Here is a 12,865-nt window from a genome sequence, read left to right as displayed (position 1 = left end):
AGCATTTGCTTTCCTGGTAATTTATGGATCAAGCATTGATCACATAAGAAAGCATTCACTTGGGCCTGCATCAATAATATTCATTCTGGCCCAAATAAAACCTGCATTACAAAATTAATTTAATTAATATTAAATCCAAAATTAATTTTGCAATTAATTATATTAATAATGTTTAGTCATCACAAATATTAGTTTAGAGTTTTTCAAACTCATCAATCTCCCCCTTGATGACAAACATTATTAAAATTGAAATGGAAAAAAAATAAAGATTAGAGTACAAGTACTCCCTTTGAGGATTGAGTTTCTTCCCTTTTGAAATGTTACATGGCTCCCCCTTAATATGTGCCACTTTTACCAAGAGTAACATAAACCTGTAACATTTTTAATCAAGCTTCAAAATAACAATGTTATTCAACATATTTATTTGAGAATGTTGAATGCTTGATTTATGAGCAGAGTTTGGTGATAATCAAAACTCATTTGTTATCATAATTGATTTTCTGCTCAAACATTCAATCAAAAAATTCAAACATTTTCCTGTTCAACATATCAGAGCAAAATAACATGAGGAAAATATTTGTAGAGCAAAATAAGGTAGTTTTTGATATTTTAAATAATTTACAGGAACTGCCAAAAATACATTTTCAAACCAATAAATCTACCAATGATTAATCAACATTTTGGCATAGAAAATCAAATATAAACCAGATGCCAAATCAGAATTTATCTAAACATGATATCCTAAATGCAGTTTGAACAATGCAAATAATATCATCAACTAATATGCATCTTTCGAACAAGAGAGATCATGAATTTTCAATTTTTTTAAAATTTCATCCCTGTTCCTATTCTTCTTATCCCCTGTTTTTCTTTGTTTCCAATTTCAATTTTTGGAAACTTATTTTCCTCCCCCTTTTGTCATCATGGGGGGGCACCTGCACAAAATATGAAGAATACCACAAAAATAATAATAAAAGATAACAGAAGTATATCCAAGTATCACAGAGCAGGGAGTTTAAAGTTACGCTCTTACAACAAAAAAAGGATTGAGCCTACTTGTGCCAATATCAAGTAAAATAAAAGAAACACTAATCATCAGACAGATTGTAATCAGAATCTGCAGCATCTTCTTCACTGCCAGCGCCCAGATCTTTTTCCAAATTTTCCAGCATCATGCTCACTCGCTCTTTACATCTCCCCCAGGCACGTTCATTTTCATATGCCAGCTTTCGAGCAGCTCTATGGAATTGAATCATGAGAGTGGACATATTAGAGAATTCGGTGAGGATTTCCCTTGAGGACTCAGTGGCTTTAGAAGATTCAAACTGGCTTTCAAGATCACTGTCCATTGGCATCGGTTTCTTGCTCTTTGTCCCTTTTACCGCACCACCACCTTTGATCATGGAAGTTTTGTTCTCCACAGACTCATTGGTTAAATCTACCTTATAGTACTCAAAAATACACGTGAGAAATATTCCATAAGGTAAATTAGCTTTTTTGGTACTTTTCACACAGTCCCACATATGTCTGATCATAAGATAAGCAAATGAAATAGGAGTAGAGGTAACAAGGGCAAAAATGATTAAGGAATCAGATACAATTACCCTATTGTGAGAACCACTCTGTGGAGTTAATATGTGAGTAATGATGCGATGCAGCAATGAATTGGTTGGTCCAAGAGCTTTATGAGTAGGGACCGTGCCATCTAATCCAGACATGTTTGCACAAATATGGCTGAGAACCTGCTTGTAAGTTATCCCAACATGATCATCCCATTTGTCATTCATGTATACCTTTAGTCCCTCGTCCGTGTACCCGAGGGCAGCACCCAGGGTTTCCGAGTTCAGAACCATATGCACACGTTTCACATAAGAATGGAGAGCACCATCGATCATTCTGAGGTTCGCATAAAATTGCCTCACCAATTTTGGGTATACCATTTTGTGAATGTGTAGCAGAGGGGTCCACTTGAGGTTATCGAACAGAGGTTGCAAGATAATTCCTTTAGTTGACAGATAATCGAGGTTCACCAGGTAGGAAAGACAGATATGCCTCTTTTCCAGAATTTCTTGATGGAATTCATAAAATGCACATGTCAGGAATCTGGATGGATCAAAATGAGAATGAGGCTTGTGAAATCTGTTCTTGAACTCCAGTGACTCAAGATTCGCTGGTTCCCTGGTTTCATGCAACACGAAACCTTTGGGCTTCTGAGAGCTTTTTCCTGATGTGTGTGGTGTTGCCTTCTTGGGTGATCGCGGTGGTGGAGAAGGAACGGGTGAGGTTTGAGAGGATTCTTCATCAACGCTTGGCTCCTTGTTCTTGCCACGGCCAGAACTCTTGTGAGCAATCTTCTTTCTCATGGTGGATGTTGGCTTGGCAGATTGAGAGGGAGAGGAAGAAGATGTAGAGTGAATGTGAATATGAGTATGTGTTTGTGGAGTGAACGGTTTTTGAGAGAGATTGATTCTTCCACTCTTTCTTGATGCGGTTTTCTTTTTCATTATGGGGAGAGAGATAATGGGGGTGGAAGAAGAAGGGTTGGCCGAAGGTGAAGATGGGAGGGAGGTTAAGGAAGCATTAAATGTTGATTGGAGAGAGATGATGGGAGTGGTTAATGGTCATTATGTGCGGTTATTAACCAAGGCGGTTTCCCAAGAATTTGAAAAGAAGATTCCTTGAATCAAGGGATTAGTTGGAGAGAGAAAGATTTGATTTGACATTAACTACTTCCAATGAGATATGAAATGACACTCAAAAGATTTGATCATCATAAAGTGAGGAATCATTAAAAATTCAATGAAGGGTCAAACTTGATTATGTGGGCCCATTAGAAGCTAAGTCTGCGCAGCCTCCCCCTTAATGATAGCTCCTCCATCACGCCTTGTTTTTATCTCGTCCATTCCTACGAGATAAAACTGGACAGAATCAAAAATTCACAAGTTTTCAACATTATTTAAATCAATCATTCCCAAACTTTTTCTTAACAAACAGAATCTATCTTCACAGAGGGGTTTTGTAAAAATATCAGCAAGTTGTTCTTCAGATTTTACAAATTGAATATCAATAGTACCCTTTTGCACATGTTCTCTAATGAAATGATATTTAATTTCAATGTGCTTTGTTCTTGAGTGCAAAACAGAATTTTTTGAAATATTTATTGCACTCATGTTATCACAAAATAAGGGTATGCTATTGATCTTTAATTTGTAATCCTCCAATTGAGTTTTTAACCAAATTAATTGAGAACAACAAGCAGATGCGGATATATATTCAGCTTCAGCTGTGGAGAGAGCCACTGTGGCTTGTTTCTTGCTTGACCACATGTTGAGTGAGCTTCCAAGGAAGCAACACATGCCCGAAGTGCTCCTTCTATCCACTCGATCTCCCGCATAATCTGCATCACAAAACCCTACTGCACAAAAATCATCAGATTTTGGATACCATAAACCATAATCACATGTTCCTTTAATGTACCTAATGATGCGTTTAACAGCCGTTAAATGGGATTCTTTTGGGTGAGATTGAAATCTTGAACATACACCCACACTTTGAACAATATCTGGTCTAGAGGATGTAAGATACATTAGTGAACCAATCATTCCTCTATACCGTGTCTCATCCACATCTAGGCCATCATCATCTTTATCAAGTTTAGTATTAGGATGCATTGGTGTTCCCATTGATTTGGAATTTTCTAAGCCAAATTTCTTTATCAATTCTTTTGCATACTTGCCTTGGTGAATAAATGTACCACTAGGAGTTTGTTTAATTTGGAGGCCAAGAAAGAAAGTTAGCTCTCCCATTAAACTCATTTCAAACTCACTAGTCATGAGTTTTCCAAACTCTTCACACAAGATCTCATTGGCTGATCCAAACACAATACCATCCACATAAACTTGAACAAGAAGGATGTCATCATTAGAAACTTTAATGAACAAAGTAGTGTCGGTGGTTCCCCTTTGAAAATGATTTTCTAACAAGAAGGCACTAAGCCGTTCATACCAAGCTCTTGGAGCTTGTCTAAGGCCGTAAAGAGCCTTTGAAAGTTTAAACACATGATTAGGAAAATCTTTATGTTCAAAACCGGGGGGTTGAGTCACATACACTTCTCTATCAATAAAGCCATTAAGGAAAGCACATTTAACATCCATTTGAAACATTTTGAAACCTTTATGGGCAGCATAGGCAAGAAGCAACCTAATTGCTTCCATTCTAGCTACCGGAGCAAAAGACTCATCAAAATCTATTCCCTCTTCTTGATCGTAACCTTGGGCCACTAATCTAGCCTTGTTACGAACAACTTGTCCATCCTCACCAAGTTTATTTTTGAAAACCCACTTAGTACCCGTTACCTTCTTACCATTCGGATGAGGTACTAAACTCCAAACCTTATTCTTGTCAAATTGAGCAAGCTTCTCTTGCATGGCCTTGACCCATGATGGGTCTTCAAGAGCTTGTTTGACATTGTTGGGCTCCATTTGAGACAAGAGAGCAAAGTTGCTAGGTTCGGTTTGCCTTTTGGTGGAGGATCTTGTGGTTATACCTTGAGAAGGATCACCAATGATGAAGTTATGAGGATAACCCCTCATGGACTTCCATTCTCTAGGCTTCCGGACAGGTGTTGAGCTTTGCTGAACTTCTGATGGTCTCACTGTTTCAGTTTCTCGTGTCTGCTCAGGAGACAAAATGGAAGTTTCTCCTTCAATTTGATGAGATAAAACAGGGCTGACAGATTCTTCATGTTCCACAGTTTTGGAATTTCCTTTACTTGTTCCATTCTCTTCACAATCTGAATCATTTTCCTCTACAATACTGGGAATTAAGTTAGAATCACAAAAGGTAACATGTATGGATTCCTCTATGGTCCTATGCTCTTTGAGATAAACTCTATAAGCCTTGCTTGTGGTGGAATATCCAACAAACATTCCTTCATAGGATTTTGGATCAAATTTTCCAAGGTTTTCCTTATTGTTAAGCACAAAGCATTTACATCCAAAAACATGAAAGTACTTAAGATTTGGAGGGGTTCCTTTCCATAGCTCATAAGGAGTTTTCTTTAACCCTTTTCTAATGATTGTTCTATTCAAAATATAACATGCTGTGTTCACAGCTTCAGCCCATAAAAATTTGGGAATTTCATTCTCACATAGCATGGCCCTAGTCATTTCTTGAAGGCTTCGATTCCTTCTTTCAACCACCCCATTTTGTTGGGGTGTTCTAGGGCATGAAAAATTATGAGAAATCCCTAAGTCATCACAGAATTTTTCAAAATCTTGATTTTCAAATTCTCTTCCGTGATCACTTCTCAAATGGGCAATTTTCAAATCCTTTTCATTTTGAATTTTCTTACAAAGGGAGGAGAAGGCATAAAATGCATCATTCTTATGAGCAAGGAAAAGTACCCAACCAAATCTAGAGTAATCATCTACCACCACAAGACCATAGTGTTTACCTCCTAAACTTTGAGTTCTAGTAGGACCAAAAAGATCAATATGCAACATTTCCAATGGCCTTTTGGTTGAGATTCCATCTTTTGATTTAAAAGAGGATTTTACTTGTTTGCCCAATTGACATGCATCACAAGTAAGATCCTTGTCAAACTTGATGTTTGGAATTCCTCTAACCAAATTCTTTTTGACTAGCTTAGAGATTTGGTACATGCTAGCATGTCCCAACTTTCTATGCCAAAGCCATTTTTCAGATTCAAAAGATGTAAAGCATGTTACATTTTGTTCTTTTAAATCCTCAAGAGTTAATCCATACACATTATTACATCTTTTAGCTTCAAATAAAACATCCCCAGTTTTCTCACATACCACTAAGCAAACAGATTTCTTAAAAATAACTTCAAAACCCAAATCACACAATTGACTAATGGTGGCGCGAAATTGTGAACAATACTTTTCACAACTCTCATAATCCCTGGTCATGAACTCCAAAAACTTGGTGGTTCAATTCCATGGCATTACACAACTTCGCACAACTAACCAGCAAGTGCACTGGGTCGTCCAAGTAATACCTTACGTGAGTAAGGGTCGATCCCACGGAGATTGTTAGCATTGAAGCAAGCTATGGTCATCTTGTAAATCTTAGTCAGGCAAACTCAAACATATATGATGATAAACGAAAATAATATAAAAGATAAAGATAGTGATACTTATGCATATCATTGGTGTAAGAGCTTCAGACAAGCGTATGAAGATGCCTTCCCTTCCGTCTCTCTGCTTTCCTACTGCCTTCATCCAATCCTTCTTACTCCTTTCCATGGCAAGCTCGTGTAGGGTTTCACTGTTGTCAGCAGCTACCTCCCATCCTCGCAGTGAAAGCTAATGCACGCACTCTGTCACAGTACTGCCAATCACCGGTTTGGTTCCCTCCCCTACCGGAATAGAATCCCTCTTTTGCGTCTGTCACTAACGCCCAGTAGGTTACAGGTTTGAAGCACGTCACAGTCATTCAATCATTGAATCCTACTCAGAATACCACAGACAAGGTTAGACCTTCCGGATTCTCTTGAATGCTGCCATCAAGTCCTGCCTATACCACGAAGATTCCGATTAAAGAATCCAAGAGATATTCACTGAGCCTCATATGCTTGTAGAACAAGAATGGTTGTCAGTCACCTTGTTCATGAGTGAGAATGGTGATGGGCGTCAATCATCACCTTCATCAAGTTGAAGAACAAGTGATATCTTGGACAAAGAACAAGTGGAATTGAATGGAAGAACAATAGTAATTGCATTAATACTCGAGGTACAGCAGAGCTCCACACCTTAATCTATGGTGTGTAGAAACTCCACCGTTGAAAATACATAAGAACAGGGTCTAGGCATGGCCGAATGGCCAGCCTCCCAAAGGTCTAAGATAGCATAAAACAGAGATAGCTACCAAAAGTCTCTCAAATACAATAGTAAAAGGTCCTACTTATAGATAACTAGTACATAGATGAGTAAATGACATAAAAATCCACTTTCGGGCCCACTTGGTGTGTGCTTGGGCTGAGCAATGAAGCTTTTTCGTGTAGAGACTCTCCTTGGAGTTAAACGCCAGCTTTAGTGCCAGTTTGGGCGTTTAACTCCCAATTAGGTGCCAGTTCCGGCGTTTAACGCTGGAATTTCTTGAGGTGACTTTGAACGCCGGTTTGGGCCATCAAATCTTGGGCAAAGTATGGACTATTATATATTGCTGGAAAGCCCAGGATGTCTACTTTCCAACGCCGTTGAGAGCGCGCCAATTGGGCTTCTGTAGCTCCAGAAAATCCACTTCGAGTGCAGGGAGGTCAGAGTCCAACAGCATCTGCAGTCCTTTTGAGTCTCTGGATCAGATTTTTGCTCAGGTCCCTCAATTTCAGCCAGAAAATACCTGAAATCACAGAAAAATACACAAACTCATAGTAAAGTCCAGAAAAGTGAATTTTAATTAAAAACTAATAAAAATATAATAAAAACTAACTAAATCATAACAAAAACATACTAAAAACAATGCCAAAAAGTATATAAATTATCCGCTCATCACAACACCAAACTTAAATTGTTGCTTGTCCCCAAGCAACTGAAGATCAAATAAGATAAAAAGAAGAGAATATGCAATGAACTCCAAAAACATCTATGAAGATCAGCATTAATTAGATGAACGGGGCTTTTATCTTTTTGCCTCTGAATAGTTTTGGCATCTCACTCTATCCCTTGTAATTCAGAATGATTGGCTTCCTTAGGAACTTAGAATCCAGATAGTGTTAATGATTCTCCTAGTAAAGTATGATGATTCTTGAACATAGCTATTTATTGAGTCTTGGCTGTGGCCCAAAGCACTCTGTCTTCCAGTATTACCACCGGATACATACATGCCACAGACACATAATTGGGTGAACCTTTTCAGATTGTGACTCAGCTTTGCTAAAGTCCCCAATTAGAGGTGTCCAGGGTTCTTAAGCACACTCTTATTTGCCTTGGATCACAACTTTATTTCTTTCTTTTTTTCTTTCTCTTTTTTTTTTCGAAATTTTTTTTTTTTCGTTTGCTTCCTTCTTTTTTTTTTCTGCTTTTTCTTGCTTCAAGAATCATTTTTAATGATTTTTCAGATCCTCAGTAACATGTCTCCTTTTTCATCATTCTTTCAAGAGCCAACATTCATGAACCACAAGTTCAAAAGACATATGCACTGTTCAAGCATACATTCAGAGAACAAAAGTATTGCCACCACATCAAAATAATTAAACTATTATAAAATTCAGAATTCATGCAATTCTTTCCTTTTCAATTAAGCACGTTTTTATTCAAGAAAGGTGATGGATTCATAGGACATTCATAACTTTAAGGCATAGACACTAAGACACTAATGATCACAAGACACAAACATGGACAAACATAAAGCATAAAAATCGAAAAACAGAAGAATAAAGAACAAGGAAATCAAGGAACGGGTCCACCTTAGTGATGGCGGCTCTTTCTTGCTCTTGAAGATCCTATGGAGTGCTTGAGCTCCTCAATGTCTCTTCCTTGTCTTTGTTGCTCCTCCCTCATGATTCTTTGGTCTTCTCTAATTTCATGGAGGAGAATGGAGTGTTCTTGATGCTCCACCCTTAGTTGTCCCATGTTGGAACTCAATTCTCCTAGGGAGGTGTTTAATTGCTCCCAATAATTTTGTGGAGGAAAGTGCATCCCTTGAGGAATCTCAGGGATCTCATGGTGAGAGGGGTCTCTTGTGTACTCCATCCTTTTCTTGGTGATGGGCTTGTCCTCATCAATGGGGGTATCTCCCTCTATGTCAACTCCAACTGAATAACAGAGGTGACAGATGAGATGAGGAAAGGCTAACCTTTCCAAAGTGGAGGTCTTGTCTGCCACCTTGTAGAGTTCTTGGGCTATAACCTCATGAACTTCCACTTCTTCTCCAATCATGATACTATGAATCATGATGGCCCGGTCTAGAGTAACTTCGGACCGGTTGCTAGTGGGAATGATTGAGCGTTGTATGAACTCTAACCATCCTCTAGCCACGGGCTTGAGGTCATGCCTTCTCAATTGAACCGGCTTTCCTCTTGAATCTTGCTTCCATTGTGCGCCCTCTTCACATATGGTTGTGAGGACTTGGTCCAACCTTTGATCAAAGTTGACCCTTCTAGTGTAAGGATGCTCATCTCCTTGCATCATAGGCAAGTTGAACGCCACCTTCACACTCTCCGGACTAAAATCCAAGTATTTCCCCCGAACCATAGTGAGATAATTCTTTGGATTCGGGTTCACACTTTGGTCATGGTTCTTGGTGATCCATGCATTGGCATAGAACTCTTGAACCATCAAGATTCCGACTTGTTGAATGGGGTTGGTAAGTACTTCCCAACCTCTTCTTCGGATCTCATGGCGGATCTCCGGATATTCACCCTTTTTGAGTGAAAAGGGGACCTCGGGGATCACCTTCTTCAAGGCCACAACTTCATAGAAGTGGTCTTGATGCACCCTTGAGAGGAATCTATCCATCTCCCATGACTCGGAGGTGGAAGCTTTTGCTTTCCCTTTCCTCTTTCTAGAGGTTTCTCCGGCCTTGGATGCCATAAATGGTTATGGAAAAACGAAAAAGCAACGCTTTTACCACACCAAACTTAAAATGTTTGCTCGTCCTCGAGCAAAAGAAGAAAGAAGAGAGTAGAAGAAGAAGAAATGAGGAAGAGGGAGAAGGTGGTGTGTTCGGCCAAGAAGGGAAAGAAGGGGTGTTTAGGTTGTGTGAAAATGAAGGGTTGATGTGAGTGGTGAAGAGAAAGATGGGATTTGATAGGTGAAGGGTTTTGGGGAAGAGGTATTGAGGTGATTGGTGAATGGGGGAAGAAGAGAGAGAGTGATGGTGGGGTCCTGTGGGGTCCACAGATCCTGTGGTGTCAAGGAAAAGTCATCCCTGCACCAAATCTTGCTCAAAATCACGTTTTGAGCTATTTCTGGCGTTAAACGCCGGGCTAGTGCCCATTCCTGGCGTTTAACGCCAGGTTGTTGCCCTTTACTGGCGTTTAACGCCAGTCTGGTGCCCCTTTCTGGCGTTAAACGCCCAGAATGGTGCCAGACTGGGCGTTAAACGCCCAACAGCTAGCATTACTGGCGTTTGAACGCCAGCTTCTTCTCCTCCAGGGTGTGCTGTTTTTCTTCCTGTTTTTCATTCTGTTTTTGCTTTTTTCATTGTTTTTGTGACTTCTTATGATCATCAACCTACAAAAAAGATAAAATAACAAAAAAAAATAGTTAACTATAAAACATTGGGTTGCCTCCCAACAAGCGCTTCTTTAATGTCAGTAGCTTTGACAGAGGACTCTCATGGAGCCTCACAGATACTCAGAGCAATGTTGGAACCTCCCAACACCAAACTTAGAGTTTGAATGTGGGGGTTCAACACCAAACTTAGAGTTTGGTTGTGGCCTCCCAACATCAAACTTAGAGTTTGACTGTGGGGGCTCTGTTTGTCTCTGATTTGAGAGAAGCTCTTCATGCTTCCTCTCCATGGTGACAGAGGGATATCCTTGAGTCTTAAATACAAAGGATTCTTCATTCACTTGAATGATCAGTTCACCTCTATCAACATCAATCACAGCCTTTGCTGTGGCTAGGAAAGGTCTGCCAAGGATGATGGTTTCATCCATGCATTTCCCAGTCTCTAGGACTATGAAATCAGTAGAGATGTAATGGTCTTCAATCTTAACCAAAACATTCTCTACAAGTCCATGAGCTTGTTTTCTTGAATTGTCTGCCATCTCTAATGAGATTCTTGCAGCTTGCACCTCAAAGATCCCTAATTTCTCCATTACAGAGAGGGGCATGAGGTTTACACTTGACCCTAAGTCACACAAGGCCTTCTTGAAGGTTATGGTGCCTATGGTACAAGGTATAGAAAACTTCCCAGGATCCTGCCTCTTTTGAGGCAGTTTCTGCCTAGACAAGTCATCCAGTTCTTTGGTGAGCAAGGGAGGTTCATCCTCCCAAGTCTCATTTCCAAATAACTTGTCATTTAGTTTCATGATTGCTCCAAGGTATTTAGCAACTTGCTCTTCAGTGACATACTCATCCTCTTCAGAGGAAGAATACTCATCAGAGCTCATGAATGGCAGAAGTAAGTCCAATGGAATCTCTATGGTCTCATTTTGAGCCTCAGATTCCCATTGTTCCTCATTGAGGAACTCAGAGGAGATTGGTACACGCCCACTGAGGTCTTCCTCAGTGGCGTCCTCCTCCTCTCTTTCCTCTCCATATTCGGCCATGTTTATGGCTTTGCACTCTCCTTTTGGATTTTCTTCTGTATTACTTGGGAGAGTACTAGGAGGGAGTTCAGTAATTTTCTTGCTCAGCTGTCCCACTTGTCCTTCCAAATTTCTAATGGAGGACCTTGTTTCATTCATGAAACTTTGAGTGGTTTTGATTAGATCAGAGACCATTGTTGCTAAGTCAGAAGTACTCTGCTTAGAACTCTCTGTCTGTTGCTGAGAAGATGATGGAAAAGGCTTGCCATTGCTAAACCTGTTTCTTCCACCATTATTGTTATTGAAACCTTGTTGAGGTCTCTCTTGAGTCTTCCATGAGAGATTTGGGTGATTTCTCCATGAAGAATTATAGGTGTTTCCATAGGGTTCTCCTAGGTAATTCACCTCTTCCATGGAAGGGTTCTCAGGATCATAAGCTTCTTCCTCAGATGAAGCATCCTTAGTACTGTTTGGTGTATTTTGCATTCCAGACAGACTTTGAGAAATCAAGTTGACTTGTTGAGTCAATATCTTGTTCTGAGCCAGTATGGCATTCAGAGTGTCAATCTCAAGAACTCCTTTCTTCTGACTAGTCCCATGATTCACAGGATTCCTTTCAGAAGTGTACATGAATTGGTTATTTGCAACCATTTCAATCAATTCTTGAGCTTCTGTAGGCGTCTTCTTCAGATGAAGAGATCCTCCAGCAGAGCTATCCAAAGGCATCTTGGATAGTTCAGAGAGACCATCATAAAAAATACCTATGATGCTCCATTCAGAAAGCATGTCTGAGGGACATCTTCTGATTAATTGTTTGTATCTTTCCCAAGCTTCATAGAGGGATTCTCCATCCTTCTGTCTGAAGGTTTGGACTTCCACTCTAAGCTTACTCCATCTTTGTGGTGGAAAGAACTTTGCCAAGAAGGCATTGACTAGCTTTTCCCAAGAGTCCAGGCTTTCTTTAGGTTGAGAATCCAACCATATTCTAGCTCTGTCTCTTACAGCAAAAGGGAATAGCATCAGTCTGTAGACCTCAGGGTTAACCCCATTAGTCTTGACTATGTCACAGATTTGCAAGAATTCAGCTAAGAACTGATGAGGATCTTCCATTGGAAGTCCATGGAACTTGCAATTCTATTGCATTAGAGAAACTAATTGAGGCTTAAGCTCAAAGTTGTTTGCTCCAATGGCAGGGATAGAGATGCTTCTCCTATAGAAATCAGGAGTAGGTGCAGTGAAGTCACCCAGCACCTTCCTTGCATTGTTGGCATTGTTGTTGTTTTCGGCTGCCATGTGTTCTTCTTCCTTGAAGAATTCGGTCAGGTCCTCTAAAGAGAGTTGTGCTTTGGCTTCTCTTAGCTTTCTCTTCAAGGTCCTTTCAGGTTCAGGATCAGCTTCAACAAGAATGCCTTTGTCTCTGCTCCTGCTCATATGAAAGAGGAGAGAAAAAGAAAATGTGGAATCCTCTATGTCACAGTATAGAGATTCCTTGAAGTGTCAGAGGAAAAGAGAAATAGTCAGAAGAAGGAGAAGAAGAATTCGAACTTTAATTAGATAAGGTTCGAATTGTGCATTTAGAAGGAGTGGTACTCCATAAATAGAAGGATGTGGGAAGGAGGGAAGAGAATTTTCGAAAATTCAATT

The 12,865-nt window shown here is 39.7% G+C and overlaps 1 non-coding gene across 1 annotated transcript; it reads left to right on the top strand.

The window, feature by feature from the left end:
- Nucleotides 1–12,001: 12,001 nt before the first annotated feature.
- On the top strand, nucleotides 12,002–12,109 carry LOC130978181 (small nucleolar RNA R71). The gene has a single exon (XR_009085838.1). It is a non-coding gene; the product is annotated as a small nucleolar RNA R71 (small nucleolar RNA).
- The last annotated feature ends 756 nt before the right edge of the window (nucleotides 12,110–12,865 follow it).

Source organism: Arachis stenosperma, chromosome 4 (genome assembly GCF_014773155.1).
Source record: "Arachis stenosperma cultivar V10309 chromosome 4, arast.V10309.gnm1.PFL2, whole genome shotgun sequence".
In the NCBI taxonomy this organism is placed as follows: Eukaryota; Viridiplantae; Streptophyta; class Magnoliopsida; order Fabales; family Fabaceae; genus Arachis; species Arachis stenosperma.
The sequence above is the reverse complement of the archived record's forward strand: the minus strand, read 5'-3'. Positions and strand labels throughout refer to the sequence as shown.